Here is a 17,022-nt window from a genome sequence, read left to right as displayed (position 1 = left end):
ATACCTAAACCACACAAGGACCCAACAAAGAAAGAGAACTTCAGACCAAATTCCCTTATGAATATCGACGCAAAAATACTCAATAAAATTCTGGCAAACCGAATCCAAGAGCACATAAAAACAATCATCCACCATGATCAAGTAGGTTTCATCCCAGGCATGCAGGGATGGTTTAATATATGGAAAACCATCGACGTGACCATTATATAAAGAAACTGACAGAACAAAACCACATGATCATTTCATTAGGTGCTGAGAACGCATTTGACACAATTCAACACCCCTTCATGATAAAAGTCCTGGAAAGAATAGGAATTCAAGGCCCATACCTAAACATGGTAAAAGTCATATACAGCAAACCAGTTGCTAAAATTAAACTAAATGGAGAGAAACTTGAAGCAATCCCACTAAAATCAGGGACTAGACAAGGCTGCCCACTCTCTCCCTACTTATTCAATATAGTTCTCGAAGTTCTAGCCAGAGCAATCAGACAACAAAAGGAGGTCAAGGGGATACAGTTTGGAAAAAAGAAGTCAAAATATAACTATTTGCAGAAGATATGATAGTATATTTAAGTGATCCCAAAATTTCACCAGAGAACTACTAAAGCTGATAGACAACTTCAGCAAAGTGGCTGGGTATGAAATTTACTCAAATAAATCAGTAGCCTTCCTCTACACAAAAGAGAAAAAAGCTGAGAAAGAAATTAGGGAAACGACACCCTTCATAATAGACCCAAATAATATAAAGTACCTCGGTGTGACTTTAACCAAGCAAGTAAAAGATTTGTACAATAAGAACTTCAAGACTCTGAAGAAAGAAATTGAAGAAGACCTCAGAAGATGGAAAGATCTTCCATGCTCATGGATTGGCAGGATTAATATAGTAAAAATGGCCATTCTACCAAAAGCAATCTACAGATTCAATGCAATCCCCATCAAAATTCCAATCCAATTCTTCAAAGAGTTAGACAGAACAATTTGCAAATTCATCTGGAATAACAAAAAACCCAGGATAGCTAAAACTATTCTCAACAATAAAAGGACTTCAGGGGGAATCACGATCCCTGAACTCAAGCAGTATTACAGAGTAATAGTGATAAAAACTGCATGGTATTGGTACAGAGACAGAAAAATAGACCAATGGAACAGAATTGATGACCCAGAAATGAACCTACACACCTCTGGGCACTTGATTTTTGAAAAAGGAGACAAAACCATCAAATGCAAAAAAGATAGCATTTTCAGCAAATGGTGCTGGTTCACCTGAAGGTCAACATGTAGAAGAATGCATATCTATCCATGTTTATCACCCTGTACAAAGGATATGTCCAAGCGGATCAAGGACCTCCACTTCAAACCAGATACACTCAAACTAAAAGAAAAAAACTAGGGAATCATCTGGAACACATGGGCACTGGAACAAAATTCCTGAACAAAACACCAGTGGCTTATGCTCTAAGATGAAGAATCGACAAATGGGATATCATAAAACTGCAAAGCTTCTGTAAGGGAAAGGACACTGTGGTTATGACAAAATGGCAACCAACTGATTGGGAAAAGATCTTTACCATTCCTACAACAGAAAGAGGTCTTATATCCAAAATATACAAAGAACTCAAGAAGTTAGACTTCAGGGCGACAAATAACCCTATTAAAAAATGGGTTCAGAGCTAAACAAATAATTCACAGCTGAGGAATGCCGAATGGGTGAGAAACACCTAAAGAAATGTTCAACATCTTAAGTCATAAGGGAAATGCAAATCAAAACAACCCTGATATTTCACCTCAGACCAGTGAGAAAGGCTAAGATCAAAAACACAGGTGACAGCAGATGCTGGCAAGGATGCGGAGAAAGAGGAAAACTCCTTCATTGTTGGTGGGATTGCAGACTGGTACAACCATTCTGAAAATCCGTCTGGGGGTTCCTCAGGAAATTGGACTGCCTGAGGATCCACCTATACCTCTCTTGGGCATATGCCTAAAAGATGCCCCAACATATAAAAAAGACACGTGCTCCACTATGTTCATCACAGCCTTATTTATAATAGCCAGAAGGTGGAAAGAACCCTGATACCCTTCAACAGAGGAAAGGATACAGAAAATATGGTACATCTACACAATGAAATATTACTCCGCTATGAAAAACAATTTCTTTATGAAATTCGAATCAAATGGTTGGAATTAGAAAATATCATCCTGAGTGAGGTAACCTAATCACAAAAAAACACACATGGTATGCACTGATTGATAAGTGGCTATTAGCCCAAATACTTGAATTACCCTAGATGCCTAGACAAATGAAACAGAAGACGGATGATCAAAATGTGAATGCTTCACTTCTTCTTTAAAAGTGGAACACGAATACACTTTTCAGGAAATAGAGAGGCAAAGATTAAAACAGAGACTGAAGGAACACCCATTTAGAATCTGCCCCACATGTGGCCATACATATTCAGCCATCCAATTAGACAAGATGGATGAAGCAAAGAAGTGCAGGCTGACAGGAGCCGGATGTAGATCTCTCCTGAGAGATACAGCCAGAATACATCAAATACAGATGTGCATGCCAGCAGCAAATCACTGAACTGAGAATAGGACCCCCGTTGAAGGAACTAGAGAAAGAACTGGAAGAGCTTGAAGGGGCTCGAGACCCCATATGTACAACAATGCCAAGCAACCAGAGCTTCCAGGGACTAATCCACTACCTAAAGACCCTGGACTCTGACCTCATAGGTAAAAATGAATATCCTAGTAAGAGCACCAGTGGAAGGGGAAGCCCCGGGTCCTGCTCAGACTAAACCCCCAGTGAACATGATTGTTGGTGGGAGGGCAGAAATGGGGGGAGGATTGGGACCGGAACACCCTTATTTAGGGGAGGGGGGAGGGGGATAAAAAATGAGAGAAAAAAAGAGTAGAATGACTTTTTCCTAAAGTACTTATGTTAATTTGTGATATTCAAAAATGAATTTTGCTTTCTTTTTCCAAATGCCAATACCAATGTACAAAATCCATAGGTAGTGAGAAAGATAATTGTTGCGGTTCTTCAATAATCGTTTCGTTTGGTTATTGGAATTTTAACCATGTGTTTCAAAATTAATCTAAGTATTGTCATTTCGATCAGTAGATGTAGAAGAAACAATGATATAAACCACATCTGCAAGCTATAGAAACTTTTCCAAGCAATTCCAATTGACACTCTTACACAAATACTTTTTATAATAAATGTAGTAAACAAAATACTCCTATACAAATAGTAATATCTTTGGAGTTAAGTTCACATTAAATTCAAACTTTCTCTCTAGATATAGAGTCTTATTAATTAATCTATTATTACTTTGGAAGGAATAAAAGAGAATATGGATATATAGATATGAATTTCATTTCTTCCATGAATGTTTAAACAAGATTCTTCCCTTTTAATATTCCCAGTCTCTTGATTTGTTTCTGGATATCACAGATCCCATAAGGGTTGGATTAAAAAGTGTTCACTATGTCATGATAATAAATTTAGTCTTAGAAATTCCCTATTTGTTGCTACGTATGAATAAGGAATTTTGAATCAGATCAAGCAACTTGAGTCCACAGAGATGTTTTCCTTCTCTAATTATCATTTGCACACATTTGTTCATAATACCATGTCATAGCCAGAGTTTCTATTACTGTTGTGAAATACCAGGACCAAAAGGGAAAACAGGAAAGTTGGGGAAGAAAGTGTTTATTTTAGTTTATATTTTCTTTTTTTAAATTTTATTTAATAGAATTTTACAATCCAGATTTCATCCCTCTCCAAGCCCATACTCTTACTGTTCTACATCCCTTAGCTACTCCCCTCATGCCCATCTTAATGAAGCTGTCTCCCACTGCACCCCTAGTCTACCAGACCTCTCCACTCTCTGGGGACTCAAGTCTCTTGATGGTTAAGTGCATTTTCTGTTGTTGTGTCTAGAACCAACACTCCAGGCTTAGAGGCCTCATACTAGCTTGTGCATGATGCCGCATTGATATCTTAGTGTCTTAAAAAAACACTGGCGTCTTGTTCAGTTAACACTGCTGGTCCTCCTGCAGGGTTTCTCCCCTCCTCAACTTCTTCCACTTTCCCCTAGTTCGACCACAGGGCTTAGAAGCTTCTGTTCATTGCCTGAGTGTAATTGTCTGCATCTGACTCTTTAAGCTGGGTGTTGGGTCTTTCAGAAGGCAGTCATGTCAGGTCCATTTTGTGAACATGACAAAGCATGAATAATAGTGTCAGACCTTGGGGGCCTCTACTTAATCAGGTTCCCAGATATGGCGGCTCACTGGAATTTCTTTTACTCAGGTTCTTCCCCTGTCTTGTCCCTGAAGTTCTTATAGACAGCAGCAAATATGGCTCAGAGTTTTGATTTGTGGATGGCAACCTTATCCCTCACTTGGTGCTCTCTCTTCCTCATGGAGATAGTCTCTACAAGTTCCGTCTACCCACTCCTGGACATTTCACTATGTCCTGATAGTCTCTTACCTCTCAGTTCTCTGGAATATTCTAGAGCCAGTCCCTACCTCCAACATTTTAGCTCCTGAGGTTGCCTGTTTCCATTCATTCTACTGGCCCTCAGGGCTACTGTCCTACTCCTCACCAATACCTGACCATGTTCCCCTCTTTCACTTCCTGTCTCCTTTCTTACCCAGGTCCCTCACTTTTCACTTCTGTCGTTCATTTCTTCTCGATCTCAAGTGGAATTGAGGTTCTTCACTTTGGCACATCACCTTATTAAACTTTTAATTTTCCTTTTATAAAAATTGGATATTTTTGTTTACATTTCAAATATTATTCACTTTCCCAGCTTTCCAGTCATAAGACACCTATCCCTTCCCCCAACAGTTCTTCTATATAGGTATTCCCCCTCACTAACCACTCCCTTTCCCAGCTTTCCAGTCATAAGACACCTATCCCTTCCCCCAACAGTTCTTCTATATAGGTATTCCCCCTCACTAACCACTCCCTTTCCCAGAACCCCTTGACATTCCCCTACACTGGGGGTTCCACCTTTGCTAGGCCTAAGAGCATCTCCTCCCATTGAGGTCCAACAAGGCCATTCTCTGCTACATATGCAGTTGGAGCCATAGTTGTGTCCATGTACAGTCTTTGAATATTGGTTTAGTACCAGAAAGCTATAGGTCATTTGCATTGTGGTTCTTATGGGCTTGAAAGCCCATTCAATCCTGGTAATCCTTTCTCCAAATTTACTAACCTGAGGTTCGTTTGCATTCCAGTGGTTTGCCAAAAACATCTCACTTCTGTAATCGGCATGCTCTACCTGGTTCGCTCAGGAAAGATCCATATCCGTTTCCTGGCAGCATGCACTTCTTAGCATCATCAATCTTATGTAGTTTTGTGGCAGATCTATCTATCTATCTATCTATCTATCTATCTATCTATCTATCTATCTATCTATCTATCTATCTATCTATTTCTACCTCTATGTCTATCTACCTATGTCTATATCTATATGTATATCTATATGTATATCTATATCTATATATGCATATGTATATGTATATGCATATCTATATATGTATATGTATATATTTAGTGGCTATTTACAGCTATGTGGTTATGTGGAATTTTAGGATGGATTCTGTGCAACTAGGTCAAAAATGTAACATCACCAAAGGCAAATGCCAATCAGACTCGCTCCCGTTATTGTGAATCTATTGAAGTTTAAGTCTCTCTGTACATCAACCCAGTCCTCTTCCTGCCCATCCTCCTGATTCTTGTGTTTGGCCAGAAGAAAGAATCATGGTAAAACCTACAAAATCCTTAAATATGGCCTTGGGAACACCAGAAGGTAAATATTATAGAACTGATATCTAATACGACTAGAGATCCGCATTCTATACTCCATGATGTTCTTTGCTTTATTGATGTCTCATAAATTTTGGATAAATTAAGGATTTGGGAGTTTATCATTTGAATTAGGTACACAATATTTACACTTTTATATTCATTCTATAGCAGGGCACGCTTTGTTGCTAATTCATTGCAAACACTGGAATTGCAAAACAGAATTTTTGAATACACAATCAGGAATATATATATATATATATATATATATATATATATATATATATATATATATAGTCTTCTATAAAGGAAAGTACAATACGAAAATGAAATGCAATATTCAATCAATTAAAGGTCTGTAGGGAAAATACTGACCTTTCGGAAACAGAGATAACCTAGTAAATTGAAGTGTATGTTCCTAGATCTTTTCTACTCATGCCAAGTGCTTTACTTACTTTCTCTTTTAGAGCATGTAGCCTCTCTTGAAGCAAAGAGAAGTCTCTAGCTTTACATAGATGGAGTACCTAAAGGTTTCTCCTATGTCACAGGAGTCATACCGGAAAAGGCACTCTCGAAACTGGTCAATGTAAGGAAAGCTGTTTGCAGGTAGGCCATGACAGTTCTCAGAGACATCATCATTAGTCCCTCCATGAAATATCTCTTGTATCCTGGAGATCCCTAGCTTCTCCTGTGATGTCACAAGTGTTTTCGTGTCTGCAAATGCCTCTCAGGAATGACTTCAGTACCTATAGGGTTTACTAATCGAACTCTAGTTCAGAGGAAATATCAATTAGGGAGTGAGAACAAAGAGAATGAAAATTTCAGAGATGGGGAGTTCGAAGATGGCCTTCTGTCTTGGTATATTAAAAAGGAAGAAATATGTCGACCCTATAAATCTCACAGTCCTTGGTAGGATTTGATTAGGTACATGGGATCAGGAGCTCAGAGCCTGTCAACAGCATCTGGACTTCCCTGCTTCTAGTTGTTCTTGTAAGTCATACAGTTTATATCATTAATAACTTTATTTCAAAGGCCAGGTGTTTGGAAGAACACTGTTCTTTTCCTTAGAGCTCATGGCTTTTATTTTTGGCCCAGAAGAAAAAGGTCCTAAGGAAGAAGTGAAAGACAAGTATGGTGTCCTCACCTCAGAGTAAAATCCTCTATTATTTGGAAAGCTATATTGCAGTTTGTGCCTGATACTGGTATTTGGGAGGAGATGTGTTTCTAGTCCATCATATCATTCTTTTCCCTAGAATTACTCTGACTCCCTTTGCCTGATAGTGACCCTTTAGATTTCTCAGTCAATATGTGTGATTAGCTGGGTGTTTTCTTATTTTTAACTTATTTAATTTTTATTTTATTTTTTAGCAATGGTTTTGCTTTTTTAATTTGATTTTTCCATATTTTCATTTCAAATATTTTTGCCTTTCCCAGTTTCCTGCCCATAAGATCCCTAACCTGTCCGTTTACCTTTCTTGTATAATCCCCCTTACTGCCCTTTGACATTCCCTTATATTGGTAATAAAACCTAGTTTAGACCAAGGGCATGTCCTTCCTTTGGTGCCCAACAAGTCCATTCTCTGCTACATATGCAGCTGTAGCCATAGGTCTATCTATGTACAATCTTTGAATATTCGTATAGTACCAGGGAACTGGTTCGTTGGCATTGTTTTTCTTATCGGATTGAAAGCTCCTTCAGCTCTTGTCATTCTTTCTCAAAATCTACCAATAAGAGATCTGTTTTCAGTTCACTGGTTTGCCACTACCATTCACTTCTGTATTTGACATACTCTAGCTGTGTCTCTCAGGAAAGACTTGTATCTGTTTCTTCTAATCGTGCAATTATAAACTTCATTAATCTTGTCTAGTTTTGGGGGCTGATATGTTTCTCTCTCTCTCTCTCTCTCTCTCTCTCTCTCTATATATATATATATATATATATATATATATAGTGTGTGTGTGTGTGTGTGTGTGTGTGTGTGTGTGTGTGTTACCCACAGCTATGAGGATAGATAGAATTTTAACATGTATTTTGGGAAACAAGGTCAAGAATGTGGAATCCACAAATGACAGTGCCAAATAGAATCTCTCCTGTTCTTATAAACCTAATGAAGCTGAGGTTTCACTGGACCTCAAGGCATTCCTAATCCTGCACATCCTCCTGAATCTTATTTTCGCCTGAAGAAAGAATCATGTTAAAAGGTCCAAACCCCTCAAATCTCTTCCTTGGAACACTGGAAGGTAGGTATTAGAGAACTGATATCTAATGGGACTAGAGAACCACATTCTATAGTTCATGCTGTCCTTTACTTTAATGATGTCTTGTAATTTTTGGATAAAATGAGAATATGGGAGTTTTGAAGAAGGTACACAATATTTACACTTTTATATTTACTCTATAGCTGTGGCCCCTTTTTTGCCTATATCATTGCAAAAAATTGAATTGGAAAACAGCATTTTTGAGTACACATTCAGGAATATATATAAAATGTCCCCTCTCAAGTAATGTAGAAAAAAATTAATACAATATTCATTCAATTGAAGCTCTGTAAGGAAATTACTTGCCTTTGAGAAACAGAGAAAACCTAGGAAATTGAAGTGTATGTACAGGAATGGACCTGGGAATAAAATTATTATCAAGAAGATTCTGCTGCACTCCATGTTCCTAGACCTTTTTTACCCATGCCTGGATCTTGACTAAATTTCTCCATTCATAACAGGTAACCACTAATATAAGAAAGAGAAGAACATAACTTTAGAGAGATGTAGAACGTAAAGTTTTCCAATGTGTTACAGGAGACACTCCTGTGAAGGACACCCTCGAAACTGGTCAATGTAAGGAAAGCTATTTAGCAGGTAGTACATGGCAGTTCTCAGTGACATTATCATTATGCCCTGCCTGAAAAATTCTGGAAAGCCCTAGCTTCTTCTGGGTTGTTCCTACTGTTGTACTGACAGCAACTGCCTCTCACATATTCCCGCAGTACATCTAGGGTTTAATATTTGGCCTTTAATTCAGAGCAAACAGCCATTTGGGAGGGAGAAGAAAGATGATACAGGGATCAGAGATGGAGAGAAGGAAGCTGGTCTTCTGTATTTTTATAAAAATGAAGAAATACTTGGTCCATTGGAAAGCTTACTGAGTCCTGGTTAGGGCTTGAGTGAGTTTGCTGAAGAGATAGCCGTTATCTGAGCCGTCAACATATGGGAATAAAGAGTTGAGGGACTCCCAGAAACATCTGGACATCCCTGCTTGTTATAGTTCCCGGAAGTCAGAGAGTTTATATCATTAATTTTGTTTTTCTAAAAGCCAGGTTTTGGAAAGTGCCCAGTTGTTTTCCTGAGAGCTTATGGCTTTGACTCTTTTTCCCAGAATAGAAAGGTGCTAAGGAAGAAGGGAAAGATAAGTACTCTGTCCTCAGCTCAGTTTGAATTCCTTCATGATTTGATTTCCTGTACTGCAGTTTGTATCTGAGACTGATATCTTGGAAAGAGAAGTGCTTCAAATTTGGATTTCATCATCTCAGTCTTTCCACCAGTATTATTCTGACTAAAATTCCCTGAAAGGGATTCTTTAGATTTCTTATTCAATAGGTCTGGTGAGGTGCCAATTTTCTTTTCTTTATTTCCTTTGTTTTATTTTTCACAAATTTTATAGCTTTTTTAATTGGATATTCCTATATTTATATTTCAAATGTTATTTTCTTTCCCAGTTTCTTGTCCATAAGATTTCTAACCGATCCCCTTATCCTTATTATAAAACCCCCCTTACTGTGTCTGGACATTCCCTTCAACTAGCAGAAAAAACTAGGGAGAACCAAGGGCATCTCCATCTATTGGTGCCCAACAATGCCATTTTCTGCTACATACGCAGTTGGAGCCATAGGTCTATCCATGTACAATCTGTGAGTATTCCTATAGTACCAGAAAACTGTGGTTCGTTGGCTTTGTTTTTCTTATCAGCCTAAAAGCCCCTTCAGCTCTTGTAATCGTTTCTCAAAATCTACCAACCAGAGACCTGTTTTCAGGTCACTGGTTTGCCACTATCATTCACTTCTGTATTTGACATGCTCTAGCTGTGTCTCTCATGAAAGATCTGTATCCAGTTCCTGGCAGCACTCTCTTCTTAGCTTCAACAATCTTATCTAGGTTTGGTGCCTGATATATCTATATCTATATCTATCTATATCTATATCATATATATGTATATATATGTATATATATATATGTATATGTATATATATATATGCATACATATGTATATATATGTATATGTATATATATGCATACATTAATATTTACTTTTGTTGGCTCCTAAAACTATGAATTTTGATGGAATATTTGCATGGATTCTGCGTAACTGGGTCTAGAATATAGGATCCTTACATGACAATGCCAAATAGACTCCATCCTATTCTTATAACCTATTGAAGTTGAGGTTTCACTGGAACTCAAGCCATTCCTCTCGCTGCCCATCACCCAGAAACTGATGTTTGGCCTGAGAAAGAATCATGTTAAAACATCCAAAACCCTCAAAGCCTTTCCCTGGGAACTCAGGACGTTAGATATTAGAGAACTGTTATCTAATAGAACTTCAGAACCATATTCTATAGTCCATGTTGTCCTTTGCTTTACTGATGTCTAGTAATTTATGGATAAAATAAGGACTTGGGAGTTGATCATTTGAAGTAGGTACACAATATTTCCACTCTTATACTCACTGTATAGCTGGTCCCCATTTGTTGCCAAATTAATTGCAAAAAATGAATTGGAAAAATGAAATTTTTGAGTACACATGCAGAAACCTATATAGTGTCCCCTGTTAATGAATTTACAATTAGAAAATGTAGCACAATATTCAGTCAATTAAAATTCTGTAGGGAAAATACTGGCACCTGGGAAAAAGAGAAAACCTAGGGAATTGAACTTTATGTCAGAGAATTAGACCTGGGAATGAAATTAATCTCCAGAAGAATTTCCTTCCTTCCATATTCTTAGATCTTTTCTACCCTTGGAAAGCCCCTGACTATCTTTCTTCATTCAGATCATATAATCACTAATGAAACAGGGAAAAGACTCTAGCTTTAGAGAGATGTAGCCTGTAGAGGTTTCTACGGTATTACAGGAGACACTCCTGGAAAGGGCACCTCCAAGTCTGGTCAATGTAAGGAAATCTTTTTAGAGGTAGGCTATGGCAATTCTCAGTGACATCATCATTAGTCCCTCCATGAGATATCTCTTGTATCCTGGAGAGCCCTAGCTTCTACTGTGACATTACAAGTGTTGTTTGACAGCAACTGCCTCTCAGATATTCCTTCCATATATCTATGGTTTACTAATTGGCCTCTAATTCAGAGTAAAGAGCCATCTGGGAGGGAGAACAAATAGGATGAAGAGATCAGAGATGGGGAGAAGGAACCTGGCCTTCTGTCTTGGTATAAAAGAAAAGAAGAAATATGTGGTTCTTCGGAAAACACCATGGGAAGATGGCTTTAGTTTTTTTGTTCTCAGGGTGAACCGAGCTCTTGGAGAAGATGCTGAACATCCTTAAGATATTTTCGCATATGGTAAAGTTTCGAGATATCCCTTTTTAGATTTTGATGGTCCTGGGGATTGTATGGCTGATGGTAAATGTTTCCCAGGAAGAGTGCTAGAGTCAGATTGATTTTTAGATGTATAGAAGACATGGAATTTTTCTAATATACTTGGGCTAATGGCACAACGTCTAAATGATATTTTTCGTTGTGGACTTTCCCTCAGACCTTTGGAAATAAAAAAAAAAGCTTTTGTATATTTGAAGTCTAATTTGCACAATGACAAATCACTTTGAGCCTGGAGAACACTTTCTGGAGCCCTACAGAGGGGTGAAGAAATATCCTGAAACCCTAGGGCACACGGTGAACACACCTTTTTGGCAGAAAGAGGAGTTACTTGAGCATCTTTTGACAAGATGGAATGTCCGGCATTGCCTTGTAGGGATTGGCAACTTTCCGCAATTCCTTCGTCAGTTTGGAAAAGTCAAAGGCCCTTTGAACAGATGGAGAAGGTGAGGGACTCACCTGGGGAGTATTGGTAGCTTTTGGTGTCTCTTAGGCAGCAGAAGATGGCACAAGATTCCTTTTGGCAGGAGGGGGAAGATTGAAACTGTCTTCCTTACAGGAGAAGTTTCAAAAGACTCCATCAGAAAGATCAAATCTTAACCCTTTGTTTTTAGAAACTGGATGCCTGTGGTACACTTTGGTAGAGGGAGAAAGTGACTGTTTCTCCCCAGAGTAGACATGTGAAATAAATGTACTTGGGTAGATGGGGATAGTTATAAAGAATGCTGTTCAGATGCAGTAGATCCTAAGACATCCTTCTCAGATGAGGAAGGTCTTAATGTACCATTTATATGTGTGGAAATCCTGACTGTGACGTCGGAATGGGGTTAGGTATGAAACTACCTCTGAAGATGTGACCTCTCCTAGAGGATCATGGACATATTGAGAGATCTGAGAACCTCACGAGCAGATAAGGATGTTTCGAGATATTGTTGTGTAATTGTGGAAGTTCCAGGAAAAATTTCTTCTGCTGGAGAATTGGAAACAGACTTTCATATAAAAGTGTCAGGTTCCCTTGAATGCTTGATAGGCAAAACAGGTTCCAAGGCCCCTTCAGAAGATGAGGTAAAATGCAGAGTCTTTGAGGTATTTGGTAGGTGTTCTGGGTCCACTTGTGGGTATAAAGAAGGCCTGGAACCTCTTTGTGCATATTAGAAAGAGTGTGTAGCTTCTTCTGTAGTTGGGGAAGGTGTCTGATCTTGAGGAGATAAGGAAGTTCCTGCAGCATCCTATGAAGTTTGTGGAGGTCATAAGCATTCTTTTGCAAAAACAGAATCCAAGGCATCCCTTTCCTTAGATGTCGAGGATGGTACAGACACTGGTGTTTGCATATCATGTTCCCCTACTCCACGTTCACATATGGTTGGATCCACAACCTTCTCTACAGACAGAATATGTCCTAGAACATCTTTTGTACATGTGTCACATCCACAAGTTATTTCTAAAGCTGAGGCTATGGGTAGAACTTCTTTTGGAGAAGTTTCTTGTCCCACAGTCTCTTTATGAGATAGAGTACTACTCAGAGAATCCTGCTCAGTTTTGGAAAATTCTAGCATCTCTGATGTATATATGGAAAATTTTGTAGCATCTCCTTTCAGGGCAGAATGACCTAGAGTCGCCTGAGGAGGTTGGGGATGTTTTATCTTCTCTGAACATTGTATAATTATGGAGTCTACATGGATCATTGACATTGTGTTATGAAAATATTGGCTCATTTGGGCCTGATGACAACTCAGGAGGGTCCTTTTCAGTGGAAGAAGGTATTTGAATAATTCTCTGTTGTATAGAAACATTGGAAGTACTGGGGGAGATGTTGAGGGTGGTAGATCACATTTTATATCTGCAGAAGGCACAAGAGTCCCTTGGGTGGACTCAGAATTTTCTAACAAATCTTGAATGGGTGGGGAACTCTCAAGAGTCCCTTCTGAAACTCTTAATGGTCCTTAATCTAATGGTGTACATGCAGAAAATTTTATCTCTGCTTTGGCAATTATGTGTGTTATGAGGTTCACTTGGAGATGTGACTGTATTTTGTTTCCCTTGGACTGTAAGTGATGATTTAAGCTCATATTTTAATAGTGGAGGACTTTGAAGGTCCTCGTGGTTTTATAGGGAAGTTCTGACATCCTCTTTGTCAGCAGAATCAGGTTTCAAACGAATTTAAATGAAGCAGATATCATAAGACACGTTGGTGGAAATGGGGCAGATCTTTGACTGTTTTTGTGAGTGGACATAGCTCTCTGCCCTGCTTTGGAAGCTGGCAAAGGTTTTAAAGTCTTGTGTGGAGATGGGGCAGGACTTAATACATTTGTGGAATATGAGAAATCACTGATACTACCTTTATGATAAGAACTTTTGCAGCCCTCTTTGTCTGATGGGGCATTTTGTACCTCCCCTTGACCAGAGGTGTCTTCACTAACGATTTGGAGGAAAATTTGTCAATATTAGAGACCTGTAGTATAGGGAACGAACATTTGAAACTCCTTTGAAAACTCTGTGGGACAGAGAGCTGCACACCCAGAAGAATGGGCAATACTGGGACCTCAGTGAGGGAAAGACTGCCACATCTTCCCACCTGTGCCCACATCCCTACCACAAGAGGAAACTGCGTAGGGCCTCTGGGCACATGAATATAGGAACAGTCAAGCTGCAGGAGCCCTGCAGTCCAAACTGCACCTGGATCTAAACTGGTCCAAACTACACCCTAATCTCATGTGGGATGGGGAAGTTTTAGACGTCAGAGTGGTTGACACCCATGAGAACTCTGGTCACGTTCCTGACTCAGGAAAAAAAAAAACACCTACCTCCATCTGGTCCTCCTGTGCGTAGGGACCTAGCAGCAGAAGGGACAGGATATTTCTGGTTGCAGCTTTCATGGAAAGGTGAAAGTGAGCACAACGATCGCCTTAAGGCCTGAGAAAAGAGGTGAATCCAACTTTTCTGCTGGATGTGACCTGACTGGAGGACTCAGGACATGCAAAGGCAGAACTCCTCTGGGACCAGGCACTATCAGTTTCTAGCTGGTTCCTGAACCTCGCTATTCCCGACCTAGAGCTCCCTGCACCTAGACACTGAGGGAGAGAGAGCTGATCACCCAGGAGTGTGGGCAATACTGAGTGTACAAGGCACAGAGACTGCCACTTCTACCCCCCATTGCCCACATCTCTGGTCTTAGACAAAACTGCATAGTTCCTCTGGACATAGGAATATAGGAGGAATAAAGCTACAGGAGCACCATGTTCCAGACTGTGCCTGGATCTGAACAGAACTGGTCAAAAAGCTCCTTGTACCCAAATCCTGAGCGTGGGGAAACTAGACCTTCAGAGAAGTAGACACTCCTGGGAAACCAGAGGAGACTACTCTCTGCCCAAATTCCTGACTCAAGAGGAAAACACCTTGTACCATCTGTGCACCCTCCCCCCACAGAGGTACCTAGGAGAAGTATGGGAAGTACCATCTGGTTCCTGCCCACAGGGACAGCTGAAAGTCAGTGGACAGGAGCAACTACATGCCTGAGAGCAGAAAACTCTGTTCCCTTAACTGGGAAAAGAAAACAGGAAAACAGGTCTACAGCAGCCCTGACACAGGAGCCTACAGGACAGTCAAGCCACTGTCAGAAAGAGCAAGCAAGCTAACTCCAGAGACAACCTGATGGCCAGAGGAAAGCACAGGAAACAAACAACAGAAATCAAGACTACTTGGGCTCAACAGAACCCAATTCTCCCATCAAATCAAATACTGGATATCTAAACACACCAGAAAAGCAAGATCTAGATTTAAATTCACATTTTATCATGACAATGGAGGGTGTTAAGAAGGTCATAAGTAACTCCCTTAAGAAAATACAGGACAACAGAAAATACAGAAGTAAACAAGTAGAATCCCTGAAAGAGGGAACTCAAAACTACCTGAAAGAACTACTGGAAAAACAGCAAAACAGGAGAAGAAAATAAACAAAGCCATCCAGGAGTTAAAAATGGAAATATAAACAAAAAAGAAAGCACAAGGAAGACAACCCAGGAAATGGAAAACCTAGGAGAGGTACTGGGAGTCATATATGTGAGAATCACCAACAGGATAAAGGAGATAGAAGATATCATCTAAGGAGCAGAATATTCCATAGTAATCATTGAGACAACTGTCAGAGATAATGGAAAATGGAAAAGCAGTGAGCCCAAAACATAAAGGATATCCAGGACACAATGAGAAGATCAAACCTAAGCTTAACAGGTATAGAAGAGAGTGAAGACTGTCAACATCAAGGGACAGTAATATTTTCATCAAAATTATAGAATAAAACTTCCCTAATCTAAATGAAGAGATGCCCATAAACAAACACAAAGCCTACAGAACTCCAAATAGATTGGACCAGAAAAGGAAATCATCCCATCACATAATAGTCAAAACACCAAAATTGAAAAACAAATAAAAATATTAAGAGCAGTACGGGAAAAGGTCTAGTAACATATAAATACAAACCTATCAGAATTAAACCAAAATTCTCACCAGATACTATGAAAGCCAGAAGATCCTGGATAGATGTCATACAGACACTAAGAGAACAAAAATGCCATCCCAGACCACTGTATCCAGCAAAAATATCAATTAACATAGATGGAGACACCAAGATATTCTATGACAAAACAAAATTTACACAATATATTTTACAAATCCAGTCCTACAAAGGACACTAACTGGCAAACCCCAAAACAAGGAGGAAAGTAAAATCATAGATAAAGCAAGAAATTAATCTTTTCACAACAAAATAAAGAGAAGGGAAGCACACAAACATTAACTAACTTCCAATTGTGAAAATAATATAAAGTGACCATCGCTATTCCTTAATATCTCTCAACAACAGTGGACTCAATTCCCCACTAAATATACACAGATTGACACACTGGTTATGTAATGAGGACCCAGCGTTTTGCACTAGAGGAAACACACTTCAGAGACAAAGACAGACACTACCTCAGAGTAAAATGCTGGAAAAAAAACTTTTCAAGCAAATGATCTGAAGAAGCAAGCTGGAGTAGCCATTATAATATTATATAAAATTGACTTTCAACCAAAAGTCATCAAAAAGCATTAGGAAGGACACTTTATATTCATCAAAGGAAAAATCCACCATGATAAACTCGAAATCATAAATATCTATGCTCCAAAAACAATGGAACCTACCTACAGGAAAGAAACCTTACTAAAATTAAAAGAACATATGGCACCGCAAATAATAAAAGTACGAGATTTCAACACCTCATTTTCACCATTGGACAGATCACAGAAAGAGAAATAAACAGAGACATAGACAGAATAACAGAAGGTATAAACCAAATGGACTTAAGAGATATTTAGAGAACATTCTATCCAAACAAAAGGATATAACTTCTTCTCACCACTTCATGGCACTTTCTCCAACATTGATCATATAATCAGTCAAAAAGCAGGCCTCAAAGGATACAGAAATATGGAAATAATTTCATGCACTCTACCAGACTACCATGGGCTAAGGTTGTTCTTCAATAACAATCGTGAAAGTACACCAACATATACATGGAAGTTGAATAATGCTTTACTGAATGATAACTTGGTCAAGGAAAAA

Source organism: Rattus norvegicus, chromosome Y, assembly GCF_021556685.1.
Source record: "Rattus norvegicus strain SHRSP/BbbUtx chromosome Y, alternate assembly SHRSP_T2T, whole genome shotgun sequence".
Lineage (NCBI taxonomy): Eukaryota > Metazoa > Chordata > Mammalia > Rodentia > Muridae > Rattus > Rattus norvegicus.
This window is presented reverse-complemented; position numbering follows the sequence as displayed.